At 40.5% G+C, this 15,358-nt stretch overlaps 1 protein-coding gene across 1 annotated transcript in view; it reads left to right on the top strand.

The window, feature by feature from the left end:
- Positions 1–15,358, top strand: part of NHS (NHS actin remodeling regulator) — a 52,941-nt gene that overhangs the window by 6,825 nt on the left and 30,758 nt on the right. The gene's annotated exons all lie outside the window — the stretch shown is intronic.

Below are 15,358 nucleotides of genomic sequence, written 5' to 3'. Positions count from 1 at the left end.
GCCTCAGTGGGAACAGCTTTGTGCCTCTGAGTAGGGCATCACTGTCATGAGGAGCTATGGTTTTTGTGACCAAATCAGCCCATACTGCCTGCCTGAATGGCTGGACCCCTGCTCTCTTGTCATTTTAGTTTGAGGCCCAAAGTCTAAAGAAGTTACAAGAGTGTGGTTACACGGTGAGATTTTTATTTGAATTAAATTTATGTGTATGACTATAAACCCTGCACCCTTATGGCTTTTACAATATGCAAAATAGATGCAAATTATTTGGGTCAGATGATGCCAAACATCCAGATAAACAGACTTCATCTGAATGAGTCTGCATGATATGACATATCCAGATAAAACAGTGAGTGATATTGGACAATACATAGACATATTTCCTACTTGTGGCTGGACAGTAAGCTTCATGTCCTTCAGACTCATAGAATGTCTACTGAGTGTCATGTCACCCTCACTACATTGCTGAAATGCAGCCCAGGAGTAAAGAAAGAAGGTAAGCACCTCTTAGAGTTTTCTAGGTCTTTTTATAGAGCAGTTACACATGCTAGTGATTTGTCATAAAAGCCCCTGCTCAACAAAAGCTCATATTAAGCTCAGCTCTGCTTGCTGAAGTATTTGCTTTTAATGAGGCATTTTCTGCATAAAATGCTAAAAATATTTTCCCCATTCGTTATATATGTCTTGTGGCTCATTAAGTTGGTTTTCTCGGGGGAGGGGAGAGAGGAATGTTGAGCATTTATAGAAATGACCTAAAAATATTACCCTTAGTCATATTCTGCATAATTTTTAATAATGTCTAAATACCAAAGTAAGACTACAGGAAAAGGCTTAAAATAATGAACAGCAATGAGGGTATTTACCCAACAAACATCAATAAGAGTGTAGATCATACTTATGTAAATTCCAGAAAATTTACCCATCTCAAATTGTAATAGTTAGTATTTAAGTAAGTTGGGGAAATTTAAAGTGTTTCATTTGTTCAATTGAGTTTGGGTCACCAGGATCATGGGAAGATTTCCCATTCATGTCATATCCCTCAGACTTGGAGCTGACTCAGAATAGAACATGGTTCTATGCAATTGGCTTACAGGACTGTATGTTACTGTAATAGAAAAAGCTGCAGGTATAAGGACAAAAAATTTGCAGCCAAGTTTCTAGATACACATTTTCTTAGATAGCAAATTGCTTGATAGACCTTTTCTTAGACAGCAACTCTCCTTTCAACTATAAGACTTTAGGTTAGCCATTTTTTCCTCCTATAAAAAAACATTCATAATGAGAGTATGATATACAATATTCCACAGCTCTGCAAACTGTGATACTGTACTTTGGTCATTAATGGCATGGACTGTGAAGCCAAACTGCCTGGACTTGAATACCAACTCTACCATTTACTAGCTGTGTGACCCTGGACAAGTGAATCATTTCAGTGACTCGAGGATAATGTAGATAATACCTCATAAGTTTGGAACAAGAATGTGTTTATACATGTCAACAGTACCTGATACCTAATAAGCAATATGTAGTAGACATAATCATTGTTATTTTTATTAGCCAATCAAGTCTCTGATGTATCACTGATATATGTAGTGATAATATTATAGGTCTAACTAGGTTTAAATCCTAGCTCTACAACTTTTTGGTTATGTGATTTGGAAGATTTTATTATATCTTTCTGAGTCCCAGTTTCTTTATCTGCAAAATGGGGATAATAGCTTCAATTTTACAAGGTTGTTAAAAAAGCTTAATACAATGTTATGTATGTTTAAATTGAGTGTGTGTGTGTGGGTGTGAAAGTATCAGCACAGTGCCTAAAATACATGAATATCTGAATCTATATTCATAATCACAATAAAACTCTTACCGTAACATTAAAAACCTATAATGTATACTCATGTATAAGACTGGAGGAAGTAAAAGTTGTCACATCTTTTCTACAGGGCAATTTCCCAATACTTATCAACACTATTATAGATTCATATCTCTTGATCCAGCAAGTCTATGTGTAGGAATTTATCTCAGGGCAATAACAAGAGTGATGCAAACATTTAATCACTAGGGTGTTCACCAAAATATTGTCTACAATAGGGAAAATAATTACAAATATCCTAAAAGTTCACCAGTAGAGATTTACTTTAATGAATTCTGTTATATGCATAAGTAAATATATAATATAAAAATGTATTATAGAAGAATATAATGACATAGAATATGTTTTATCATCAGGGATTTTTAAACAGTGTATAGTATGACCTCAAAAAATATCTATGAGTATATATGTGAGTATGTATACACATATGCAGAGGGAAAAAGGTTGAAAGGCTATCCACCATATACCGTGGTTCCCAAACTGTGTGATGAGGTACTCCAGGGCACTATAGTAAAATCATAAGGGTGACTTGGGTTATTTAAATTTTTCAAGGGACAAGGTGTCATTTGTCTAGTGACATTTGGTGATGGCTCCAAAGTAGCCTCATAGCTTCTATAAGTGGAAAGAGGGGAAACTTAGTTTCTTGACATTTGATTTCTATCAACAGTTCTCCAAGAGGAACTCACAGGAAACTGACCATCCAATTTAGCTTAAAACCCTCTGTCAGTTGAAAATTCTAGGGGTGTCTTCTAATTAAAGTGCATCTTGTAGTCCTCCCTCATCATGGATGGCAAAGGAGGTGATTTTAGGCTCAGATGGATTCCCAGAGGAATTGTTCTAAGCCTTCAAAGTCCAGATAATCCCAATGCTCTAATTTCAGAGCATTACAAAAGCATGGTACATTTATACCATGGAATACTATGCAGCAGTAAAAAGAAGGATATCTTATCCTTTGAGACAGCATGGAGAGACCTGGAGAGTATTATGCTAAGCGAAATAAGCCAGTCAGAGAAAGACAAGTGTCACATGATCTCATTCATATGTGGAATCTAATGAACAAAATAGGTCTAGAGAAATAGAAGCACAGAACAGACTGTGGAATCTCAGAGTGGGGGTGGGTGGATGGATGGGAAGAGATAAACCAAAAAACTTGTATGCATAGTGCATAAACCGTGGACAGACAATAGGGTGGTAAAGTCCTGGGGTGAGGGGCAGGGGCAGGCCAGAAGGGGTTCATCGGGAAAAAAAGAGTACATATGTGATTCTTTCAACAATATAGATTTAATTGTAAAAAGAAAATGAAGTAGAACGTCCCCATTTCTTACTTAAGGGGAAACAGGCATTTTCACTAAAATCTGGAACAAGGCAAGGATGCTCACCATCTCTGCTGCTAATTAGCATTATGTTAATCAATGCAACTAGACAAAATAAATCAATTATATAAGAATTGGTAAAGAAGAAGTAAACATATATCTAGTTGCAGATGATATGATACTATACCAGAAAAATCCTAGAGAATCAATGATAAAGCTGACGCAAACAAAAGAATTCAGCAAGTTAGTAGGATATAAACACACAAAAAGCAGTACCCTTCATTTAAACAAATGATAGACAACTAGAAGATCTAGTGGTAGGAAAAACTCCATTTACAGCAATAACAAAGAAGATTAAATACTTGGAATTAATTTTCCAGAAATGTACAAAACCTATCTGAAAAAAAAAACTTTAAAGCATTCTTTTTTTTTCCCATCTTTTTATTTGTTTTTTATCTTCAACTTTTTTTTAAATTAAATCTTTATTGTTCAGATTATTACATTTGTTCCTCTTTTTTTTCCCCCCATAACTCCCCTCCTCCCAGTTCCCGCCCCACCCTCCGCCCTCACTCCCCACCCACTGTCCTCATCCATAGGTGCACGATTTTTGTCCAGTCTCTTCCCGCATCTCCCACACCCCTTTCCCCCCGAAGAATAATCAGTCCATTCCCTTTCTATGTCCCTGATTCTATTATAATCACCAGTTCATTCTGTTCATCAGATTATTTATTCACTTGATTCTTAGATTCACTTGTTGATAGATGCATATTTGTTGTTCATAATTTGTATCTTTACCTTTTTCTTCCTCTTCCTCTTCCTCTTCTTAAAGGATACCTTTCAGCATTTCATATAATCCTGGTTTGGTGGTGATGAACTCCTTTAGCTTTTCCTTATCTGTGAAGCTCTTTATCTGACCTTCAATTCTGAATGATAGCTTTGCTGGATAAAGTAATCTTGGTTGTAGGTTCTTGGTATTCATCACTTTGAATATTTCTTGCCACTCCCTTCTGGCCTGCAAAGTTTCTGTTGAGAAATCAGCTGACAGTCGTATGGGTATTCCCTTGTAGGTAACTGAGTTTCTTTCTCTTGCTGTTTTTAAGATTCTCTCTTTATCTTTTGCTCTTGGCATTTTAATGATGATGTGTCTTGGTGTGGTCCTCTTTGGATTCCTTTTGTTTGGGGTTCTCCGTGCTTCTTGGACCTGTAAGTCCATTTCTTTCACCAGGTGGGGGAAGTTTTCTGTCATTATTTCTTCAAATAGGTTTTCAATATCTTGCTCTCTCTCATCTTCTGGCACCCCTATAATTCTGATGTTGGTACGCTTGAAGCTGTCCCAGAGGCTCCTTACACTATCGCTTCCTTGCATTTCAAATCATTGACTTGATTCTTGCGCTCCTCTGGTCTGCTGTCAGGAGTCTGTATAATATTCGTTATTTCAGTCCGTGTATGCTTAATTTCTAGTTGGTTCCCCAATATAAGATCGAGGGTCTCATTAGTTTTCTTGTAGATCTCATTAAGTTTATCGGCGGCTTCTAAACAGTTCTTGAGAGACCTTAAAAGTGTGGTTCTGAACTCTATATCTTCCATTGACAATTTTGTCCTGTTTCTTTGTCTCCGCATTTTGTTATGCTTCCTTGGTGCACCCCCTAGTGGTCTTTGTTCACAGTCTTATAGTTAAATCTTGATTGTTGTAGCTAATTCCAGGGAGGGTTTGACCTCCAGGCCAAGTGGCTATGAGAATCAGCTGTGTCAGCAGTGAGAGAACTTCTGTCCTCTAGGGAGGTGCTAATCTAGCCTTTGCCTGAGGCTATCCGGCAAATGCCTCTGTGCAGGGCTTGGGCGGGGTGGGTCGAACAGGATCAACAGGGTGGGCCGGAGAGAGCAGTTATGGCGGCTCTCAGTCCAGTCCCCAGGGGCTCTGCCTCTGAGTCCCAGCACCCGCTGCAAAGCTCGGAGAGAAAGCTGCACTCGCTCTGACCGAAGCCAGACAGTCCCGCTTCTCCCGTTTGAGTCTGGGTCCCTAAAGACTCGCCCGGATCTGGAGCTCAGAGTCTGCGACTCCCTCCCGATTGAAAACGCCAACTGCGCCCTCCGCCGCCAGCCCGCTCCGCACACTCCGCACCTCAGAATTTGACTTCAGCACTGCGCCTCCTCTGAGTGTCCGTATGCGTTTCTCTTTCCTCCTAGTTGTAGGACTTCCACTCAGCCAGCGTTCCTGTGGTTCTGGGTGATGTCCCTTCCGTTTTTTGGTTTCACTTTTGAAGTAGTTGTTCAAAGCAGCAAACTCCGGCGTTAACCTATGCCGCCATCTTGGTGGGAAAATCTAAAGCATTCTTAAAAGACACAAAATTATATTTTCTCAAATGGAAGGATGTCTTCTGTTCTTGGATAGAATGATTCAGCATTATAAGCAAGTCAGTTATCTCTAAGGTAATTTATAAATTTAACACAATCCCCATAAATTTACCAAAACGTTTTTTTAAAAAATGCAGTTAGACCCACTGATACAAAGGTTTTATGGAGAAACAAAGAATAGCCAGGAAAACACTGAAAAAGTAAACCCACAAAGGGCAACTAGAACTCCAGACATTAAAATATTATAAAGCCTTTATAGTTACAACAATGAATGCGGTAGGGAAGAAAATAGCTAACCTAAGTAACTTAGGAAAGAATATTTTTTGTGTGTTTTCACACATATATTTATTGATGGGTTGATGAATATAATTTTAACTAAAACAGCAAGCCATAACTCTAAAAGAGGAAACAGCCATAACTAGGAACTTTAAATAGTCAAGTCAAAGAGCCTCTGAGTAATCCAAATAGATAAGAATCAAATAATTTCCCTTTTATAAAATTTCTGTATTACATCACTTGATCACAAAGCCAGAATAATACTTCATACAGAATTCCTCATTCATTTATACTTGAATCATCCCACCTGGGTACTTTTCTGTTCCCCACTCCTTTCCTTTCCTTTGCAGTGGTGTTCTGTAGCCATTTCCTTCCTGAAGAAGTGTGCACACATCTTTCTTCCCAAGCAAGTAAGTCAGCAAGCAAGGAATGAGTCAGAGAATGTCAGTCACAGGCAGATATATGAATGAATAGACTTAGAGTCTTAGACAGACATTAGAATGGCAACAGCTTGATTCAATGAGGTCTAAATTAAGCTGACTTTGGTTAAAAAAAGCAAAAAAAAAAAAAGCTGCTCTGGATCACTGAAAGGTCTGTAATGCCACCTCAGGTTGTGCGAACACCTCTAGATCCTGTGTTTCTAAGAGATTAGCAGTGGTCTACACAGGAAAGTAGGAAGCCAATGTAACCAGATAGCTAATGCTTTGGACCTCTATTGGGAGCTGACCATGGCTTCCAGCATAATCATTTTTCAAAACTTTCAGGATACTGAACACATTCTTTTTTCTTTTTTTAAAGATGTATTTTTATTTATTTCAGAGAGGAAGGGAGAGATAGAAACATCAATGATGAGAGAATCATTGATTGGCTGCCTTCTGCATGCCCCCTACTGGGGATCAAGCCTACAACATGGGCATGTGCCCTTGACCAGAATTGAACCCTGGACCCTTCAGTCCACATGCTGACGCTCTATCCATTGAGCCAAACCAGCTAGGGCCACAATCTTTAAATCTCTTGGGAAGGATAAGTTAAGTATCTTCATAACTCTAATCTTTCTACTTGGATATGTGAAGCAAAAAACATCCAAGGACATGCAACACTGAGGCATAAACAATGTTGCAGAGGTGGATATGTAGGAGACTTTTAAGGTCCCTAGCTTTTTTTGTTCAAACAGCCATGATAAAGTCCCCAAGCATATTATCTGAGCAGCCATTCTGATGGTGACACTCTGGTAACACTGAAGACATCTAGTGCCCAGATCTTGTTTCTGAATACTATTCTCTAATAAAAGAAACCAGGTTCCTTGGAGAAATTGTTTATATGGTGAAAAGGAGAATATAACATAATCCTAGACTCTCTTGAGATGCCAGAAAGCAGCAAGTTCTCATAAAATAATAGGGGTATGTGAAAAGGACATAAGAGCCAACATGGAAGAATCCCAATGGCCAAACCTGGGACACTTTGTGCAGTAAAATAATAGTAATAGATTATAACACAGAAAATAAAATAAATACCTGTGAATGTATACTGATATTAAGTAAATTGGGATATGTAAATAAATACATGGGGATGGAGTAGCTCTTCCTTACAGAAAAATTCTAATTAATAAATGTATACGTATTGATGGAAATTTTAAAAATCACCATTACTCAAATATGACAGTAACAATTTTTGCAGGCAGTAATCATCAATGAATGCTAAAATTAGTTGGGTGAAATTACTTTAAGAAACAGGATAATTGCATAAGTCTCAAAATTTCTCCCCACAACATAACTTGTTGATTAACAAGAGAAAATAGTAACTTAAAAGCTGCTGCAAAAACTTGGCAGACACCATCAAAGTTAACATCACCAGTAGTAGGAGATATATATATCCTATCTAATAAAAGAGTAATATGCAAATTAACCATCACACCCTCACTCCATCAGTCCATCACAGAGATGGCTGCGGCCATGGAGCTGGAGCCAGCAGGAGGCTTGCATTGCCCCCGGCGATGGAGGAAGCCAAGATTCCCGCCTTCTCTGGCTGGCCCTGAGCTCTGCTCAAGGCTACAAAGTTTCAATTATAGAAGACAAATAAACCCCAGATACCTGCTTCCAGCCAGTGTCACCTCCGCTCGAGAGGCTGGGAGCCTCGGTTGCCAGGGGGAACCCAACCTGGGCTCCACTCAAGGCTAAAAAGTTTCAATTATAGAAGTTAAATAAATCCCAGATACCTGCTTCCAGCCCACGGGCGTGGCCAGCCTGAAAACGGCCATCAGCCCCTCACCCAGGCTGGCCAGGCACCCCAGTAAGGCCCCCCACCCTGAAGGGGCTGTGGCCAGCTTGCAAACAGCCATCAACCCCTCACCCAGGCTGGCCAGGCACCCCAGCGGGACCCCACCCACCCTGAAGGGGCTGTGGCCAGCCTGCAACCATCAGCCCCTCACTCAGGCTGGCCAGGCACCCCAGTGGAGACCCCCACCCTGAAGGGGGTGTGACCAGCCTGTAAACAGCCATCAGCCCCTCACCCAGGCTGGCCAGGCACCCCAGTGGGCACCCCCACCCTGAAGGGGGTGTTACCAGCCTGTAAACAGCCATCAGCCCCTCACCCAGGCTGGCCAGGCACCCCAGTGGGGACCCCCACCCTGAAGGGGGTATGGCCAGCCTGAAAACAGCCCTCAGCCCCTCACCCAGGCTGGCCAGGCACCCCAACAGGACCCCCACCCTGATCCGGGACAACCTTCAGGGCAAACCAGCTGGCCCCCACCCGTGCACCAGGCTTCTATCCTATATAGTAAAACGGTAATATGCAAATGGACCCTAACAACAAAACAACTGGGAATGACTGGTCACTATGACACACACTGACCACTAGGGGGCAAACGCTCAATGCAGGAGATGCCCCCTGGTGGTCAGTGCACTCCCACCGGGGAAGGTCTGCTCAGTTACAAGCCAGGCTGCCAGCTGCCAGCACAGAGGTGGTGGCGGGAGACTCTCCTGCCTCCTCAGCAGCGCTAAGGATGTCCAACTGCTCCTTAGGCCTGCTCCCCGCTGGCAAGTAGACGTCCCCCAAGGGCTCCTGGGCTGCCAGAGGGTTGTCTGACTGCCAGCTTAGGCCCGATCCCCCAGGGAACAGGCCTAAGCCAGCAGGTGGACATCTCCCAAGGGGTCCCAGACTGCGAGAGGGCACAGGCCAGGCTGAGGGACCCCCCTCCCCGAGTGCACAAATTTTTGTGCACTGGGCCTCTAATATATATATATATATATATATATATATATATATATATATATGGCAGTCTCACCAAGTGTCCCTCTCCCAGCCTTATAAGTGATTGAGGGGTAGAATGTCTAGTTGTATTGGAGGAAGATGTTTTACATAAGATGGAGCCCTATGCCAGTAGTTGATCAGGTTCCAGAGGAACACTGGGGCCTAAATCCTTATCATCAGGATTGACAGTTAACTCATTACAATGTATTGTGTCCACAATTATATTCCTTGTCTGACTTGATAAAAGTAGCTGGGAAAGAATATTAGGGATTCCTTATTATTTTATATTCTGATAATGGTTTTCTAACATCCATGTGGCATCCATGGATTTTAAAAGAAAAGTCTGTCAAATCATACTTTTCTTCTTACCAAGGAGGTGCATTTGGAAGACACGGGACATTCCAACAACCTTCTTGGTAAGTCAATGGAGGAAATCACTCAAACCAAGACCCAGACCTTCTTGGTCATATTCCAGAATTATAAACAGTGACTATGTTTACTCCTCCACTTTATATTTAGAAGAAAAAAATTGACCTTAAGAGAAAGCAGCTTCGTAGAAAAACTGAACTAATTTACAGAAGAATCAGAACAGTGAGAATGGACTTTTGAGTCAGGAAAGAAGATTAAAGACAAGAGCTGGCAGAAATGGTATTTCGATAGTATTTGACCTACCGTGGGATAAAGACCTTCTCACTGCCTCACTCTCCCATCACCAGCTCTTAGTCTTACTCAGCCCCTCCCTTCCCCTTTCTCCATGGGTCCACATTTAGAAATGTTTGATATTCTATTGGTTTATAAGAACTTGGACTGAGAAACACTGACGGAGCCTTTCCTTTACTATAATAGAATTATACACACTACAGTGTCCTAGACAGGTCTTGTTTTGCTTTTATAAACTATCTTCATAGTTTTGCAAGCTCTCTCAGAAGTATTCTGTTGATTTATGACCTGTCTTAAAATGGTTTTGTCCACCCAGTCTCTCTTGCTTAAGCTTAGGTGTTTCCTTTTGTCACATCTAATTTGCTCCCTTAAACTAGTTAACAAAATTCTAACCTTGGTAGGAGAACCTTTGACATACAAATTCTTCTGTAATCCTAAGCCTTCAATTGCTTTATTCTGCCTAAAGAAATGTTCAAATATTTAGTCCTACTCTCTTGCCTCTGTATAATCTGGTCCAAGCTTATCTTTCCAGATGGATTTCCCACAAATCCTTTGCACAGACCTTAGACCTCAGTCAAACCGAACTATATGTACTCATCTAGAAAATATCCTGCACTCTCAAAGCAGTATCTCCATTTGGAATGCCCTCTATCCCATTGTGGCCTCTTATTTATTCCTTCATTTTGAAAAACAACAGCAACAACTGAGCAGCTACTATCAATAAGTACTAAAGGAATACAAAAGTGAGTGAGACATAATATCTGTCATGTAAGGAAATTAATATGGTACTGACTATAAGGTGTAACTGGTGTGAGGTGTTAGAATGGGGTTGGATTTTAAGATCAAACTTCATGGTAAAGGTAGCATTTGGGAAGGCCTTGAAGGATGGAGTAGAATTTTGATGTGAATGCTGGGAAGAAAAGGATTAAAGGCTGAGGAAACTATGAGAGCAAGCACACAGAGGCAGGAGAAAGTACAGTGCTTATCCATGGATACAGATACTTTGTTTCGGCTGCAATACTTCAATAGACCAGATCTTGAAGGATTTTGAATGCCAGACTAAAAAGTTTGAATTTATTCCATGGGCATAGGAAATTATTGAAGGGCACAGAAGTAACATGATCAGAAAGAGCCTTGCTTTATGAAAATACCAGCCATGAATGTATAGGGTTAATTTCCTCAATTTCTAGAGGCTTTTTCTTAGTATAGTAGGGAGAGAAGAACCTGACATTAGTTTCAAACATTAGGTTGTAGGAATGGTGATGCCTGTCACACTCTCCATTTAACTTACCTGTCTGGTCTTTGCAGAAGGTAGATGGATCTGGGAGACTGGCTGCAAATAGCCTGTGACCTTCATTGTAGTTGCTGTTTCAATGTGATATTTTTTTTGGAGCAAATCAGCACAGCACCTAGCATGTGCAATGATACAGCTATTGAGCCCAGCAAATACTTTTCCCCTCTATAACCATTTTCAAGGGTCACCAGAAACACTTTGCTTTTGAGACTACGTCAGCACTCCTGCTCTCTGCCATAAACTGCAGAGATCATTATTGTCTTGACACCTCACAGAACATCATACTGCTTCATACTTTCCTCATTGGACTGAGAAACCAGAAGGAACAAGTACATTAGATGCCTCTGATATAAGCAAACCAGGGGTGAAAGCCTGGTAGCACGTATTTTATCAATCAGGGTCCAGTCAGGAAAATAGAAACCATACCAGTTATTTTAACAGAAATAATTCTAAATGGAGATATTATCACATTGACATGATAAATGGAAAACTGAGGTGACACAGAGATAGTAACTTCAGAAAACAGCTGACACTCCCAGGGAAGAACCTAACAGAATGTAGCTGGTGAGGAAGAAATGATGTTTGCAGAGTCCTAGCATAAAAATGTAGAATATGGAAGAACAGATTTAGAGCTGTCAGACATCTTGATAGCCAGCACAGTAACTACCTAAAGCATTAGCCAATGAGTCTGGTTTATATGAAGTATTCTGAGACATAAAGAAATATTTTTGTTGCAGATTTTAGTTTTGGAATTCTTTCTTTTTGAAACATTAGCCTGGCTGTGGAACAGCCAATAAAATTACTTCTCTGTACACATTATTACAGAATATTCTCAGGTTGACATTCTCCTACATGCTTGAGACATTTACTAGTAATTCATTGTTCAAAGTATAAGCAGGCAATGGAATACTACTGACAATAATAAGGAATGAATTACTGATACACACAACAACTTGGATGGATCTCAAAGGCATTATGCTGAATGAAAGAAACCAGTCTCAAAAGGTATGATTCCATTTAGATGACACTTTCAAAAAGACAAAACCGTAGTGATGGAGAAAGAGATTAGTGGGTGCCAGGGGCTAGGAATGGGAGGAGACTTTGACTATAAAGGGATAGTGCAGGGGCCTTTTTCGGGGTAATGGCAATGTTCTGAATCCTGATTGTGGTAGGATTACGTGAGTCTATGTGATAACATTCACAGAGCCACACTCAAAAAGTGTCGATTCAAAAAAGGAAAAAAAAATGAAACAGGGTAAAAGTTAAAACAGAATGTGCATGGCTTGTGTGTGAGAAGGTATTTTTTTTTAATTTTCTGTGATAAGGTCAAGTATGAGCCCACTGGGCTTTTGCCATATCTGACCTGAGTTGTGAAGGAAAAGTGTCACTTAGAATGAGACTAAATGTGCAACATTTCTTCAGTTTCCACACACCCTGGGAGCCCCTGGCTGAGGGCAAAGCATAGAGCAGGGGTCCTCAAACTTTTTAAACAGGGGGCCAGTTCACTGTCCCTCAGACCGTTGGAGGGCCGGACTATAGTTTAAAAAAAAACTATGAACAAATTCCTATGCACACTGCACATATCTTATTTTGAAGTAAAAAAACAAAACGGGAACAAATACAATATTTGTATTTGCATGTGGCCCGCGGGCCATAGTTTGAGGACCCCTGGCATAGAGGGTGAGGAAGGAACTCTCCTTGAATCTCTGGGCTGTTCTGGAACTCATGCTGCCAGCTCCTGCAATTTGAGTGAGTGTATTTGTGCTGTTTGTAGCAGTTCAAAGTCTTCTTCCTTTCCCTGCACTTCAAAGCCTGGCCTGCCAATTCCCCACTTATGGCTTTTACTTGGTGCTAGCAACTTTTGAGGATTTACACTAAGTGGCCCTTGGTAGTAACCCTACTAATTAGCAAAGCTGGCCACAGGGGATGAATAAGCTACTCACTGGCATCAACATCACAGTGCTCATGGTCCAGTGGACCTTGTTTTGTGTTCTTCTTGACAGTCCAGAGCAATTCCTGTGAATAAACAGAGTGGCAGCAGGAAGTGTTCTCCTAGCCTCCTGGGAGCACTCTTTTCCATTCATGCAGGAACTACTTTCCACACATGCCTCAAAATACAATTTTGTTATGCTCTGCACATTTAAATTGCTTCATTAATAGAAGCCTATTAAAGAAAGTGTTCCCGGACTTTAAAATACATAAAATCGTTTTGCATTCTATCACCCTAATAATTTTTGTTCAATTCCAACTGAGATCAAAAGGAAATAAATATTCTTTGCAGTTAATATACTGTATTTCAGAAAGCCTCCCTTTGAATGAAAACTGCACCAATGCCATTGCCCTTCAAGGTCTGCTCACTAGGGGATTGATCTTATACTCAAAACATCTATCATCTATTATAGAAGGATTCTATAATGAAGGAGCATGGCCCTAGCTGGTTTCGCTCAATGTATAGTGCATCATCCTGTGGACTGAAGGGTCCTGGGTTTGATTCTGGTCAAAGGCACATGCCTGGGTTGCAGGCTCGATCCCCAGTGTGGGGTGTGCAGGAAGCAGCCGAGCAATGATTCTCAGTCATCATTGATATTTCTATCTCTCTCCCCCTCTCCCATCCTTTCTGAAATCAATAAAAATATTTTAAAAAATAAAAATAAAATGAAGGAGAGCTTACTCTTTTGTGTCTGGTTTATTTGGCTCTTGGTTTCATTAATCTTTTCCATTGTTTTTTAGACTCTATTTTATTTCTGCTCTTAGCTTTGTTATTTCCTTTGTTCTACTCACTTTGGGCTTTTTTGTTGTTCTTTTTCTAGTGCCTTTAAGTTTAATGTCAGATTGTTTATTTGAGATTTTTGTTTGTTTCTTGAGATAGGTGTACAATGCTATGCATTTCCCTCTTAAGACTGCTTTGGCTGTTTCCCATAGATTTTTTTTTTTTGGGGGGGGGTTGTTATGTTCTTATTTTCATTTGTTTCAAGGTATCTTTTTATTTCTTCCTTGATAATATTGTCAAGCCATTCATAGTTTAGTAACATGTTATTTAGTGTCCATGTCTTTGTGAGTTTTTTTTTCTTGTGATTAATTTCTAGTTTCATACTATTATGCTCAGAGAAGATGCTTGATGTGATTTCAGTCTTCTTAAATGTCTTGAGACTCATTTTGTGTCCAAACATGTGGTCTATCCTAAATATGTTACATATACACTTGAAAAGAATGTATACAGACAGTCCTCGGGTTACATTGGAGTCGACATATGTTGTTTCATGGTTACATCACTATCTTCCATTTATTTATAAAAAAAGTTCCATCATTTCGACATATGTACATATGTGCTTTATGTTTTTTTATTATTTATTCACCACAAGTAAAGGTCAGGAATTGTTATCTTTCTTTTAATTTTTTTTTTTTTTTTTACTGTTTCACTTCATTACTGCTGTGTATGTGCTCCATGTGAGTGACGTAGGTGCTTCTGTAGGTGGGTTCTGACTTACAGCAAAAATTGTGATATGTTGCGTGGCACCGTAGGAACAGATCTCCAATGTAACCTGAGGACCTACTGTATTCTGCTGCTTTGAGGTGAAATGCTCTGAAGATATCAATTCAATCTATGTGATCTGTGCCATTTAAGGCTGCTGTTTCCTTGCTGGTTTTCTGTCTGGAAGATCTGTCCATTGATGTCAATGGGTGTTAAAATCCCCCATGACCATATTTTATATGTTTTGGGGTTTTTTTTTTGCAAAGTACTTCTCTGGAGAGTTGCGGACTTTATGGTAGCAATATCTGTTAAGGAAGAGAAATAAAGGTGTGGTTTGGAAAAGCAGAGTTATCAATAATAAGGTCATTTTCCCCAGTCTGATTAGTTATGCATTTTCATGTTTTAAATAGATATTAATGTATAATCTATACTAATAAAAGAGAAAGACACAAATTGACTGCCCCTCCGTGATGCCCACAAGCCACACCCACCAGTCAATCAAGAGTGAATATGCAAATTAACCTGACAAAGATGGCAGGTTAATTTGCATATGCAGGTGTCAAGTGCCCCAGGAGGCAACAGCAGCCATGAGCTCCTGGGACCATTGTCGGCCCCGGGAGGTGAGGCCGGCCACACCTAGCCACGCCCACAGGCTCCCCAGACCTTCACCAGCGGAGAGCAGAGTGGGAGAGCAGGCAGAGAGTGGGAGGTTTGGAAGACTTGGCAGAGCAGGAGGCCGCTGGACATACAGAGCGAGAGAGAGGGTGGCTTGGAGGGCATGGCTCCCTCTGTCACCCCAGCTTCCTCATCACAGCTGTGGAAACTGACAGCAAAAAGGAGGAAGTCCCACCCCCACAGAATCAGCCAGA

This window comes from Myotis myotis, unplaced genomic scaffold (assembly GCF_014108235.1).
Source record: "Myotis myotis isolate mMyoMyo1 unplaced genomic scaffold, mMyoMyo1.p scaffold_m19_p_4, whole genome shotgun sequence".
Taxonomy (NCBI): domain Eukaryota; kingdom Metazoa; phylum Chordata; class Mammalia; order Chiroptera; family Vespertilionidae; genus Myotis; species Myotis myotis.
This window is presented reverse-complemented; position numbering and strand designations above follow the sequence as displayed.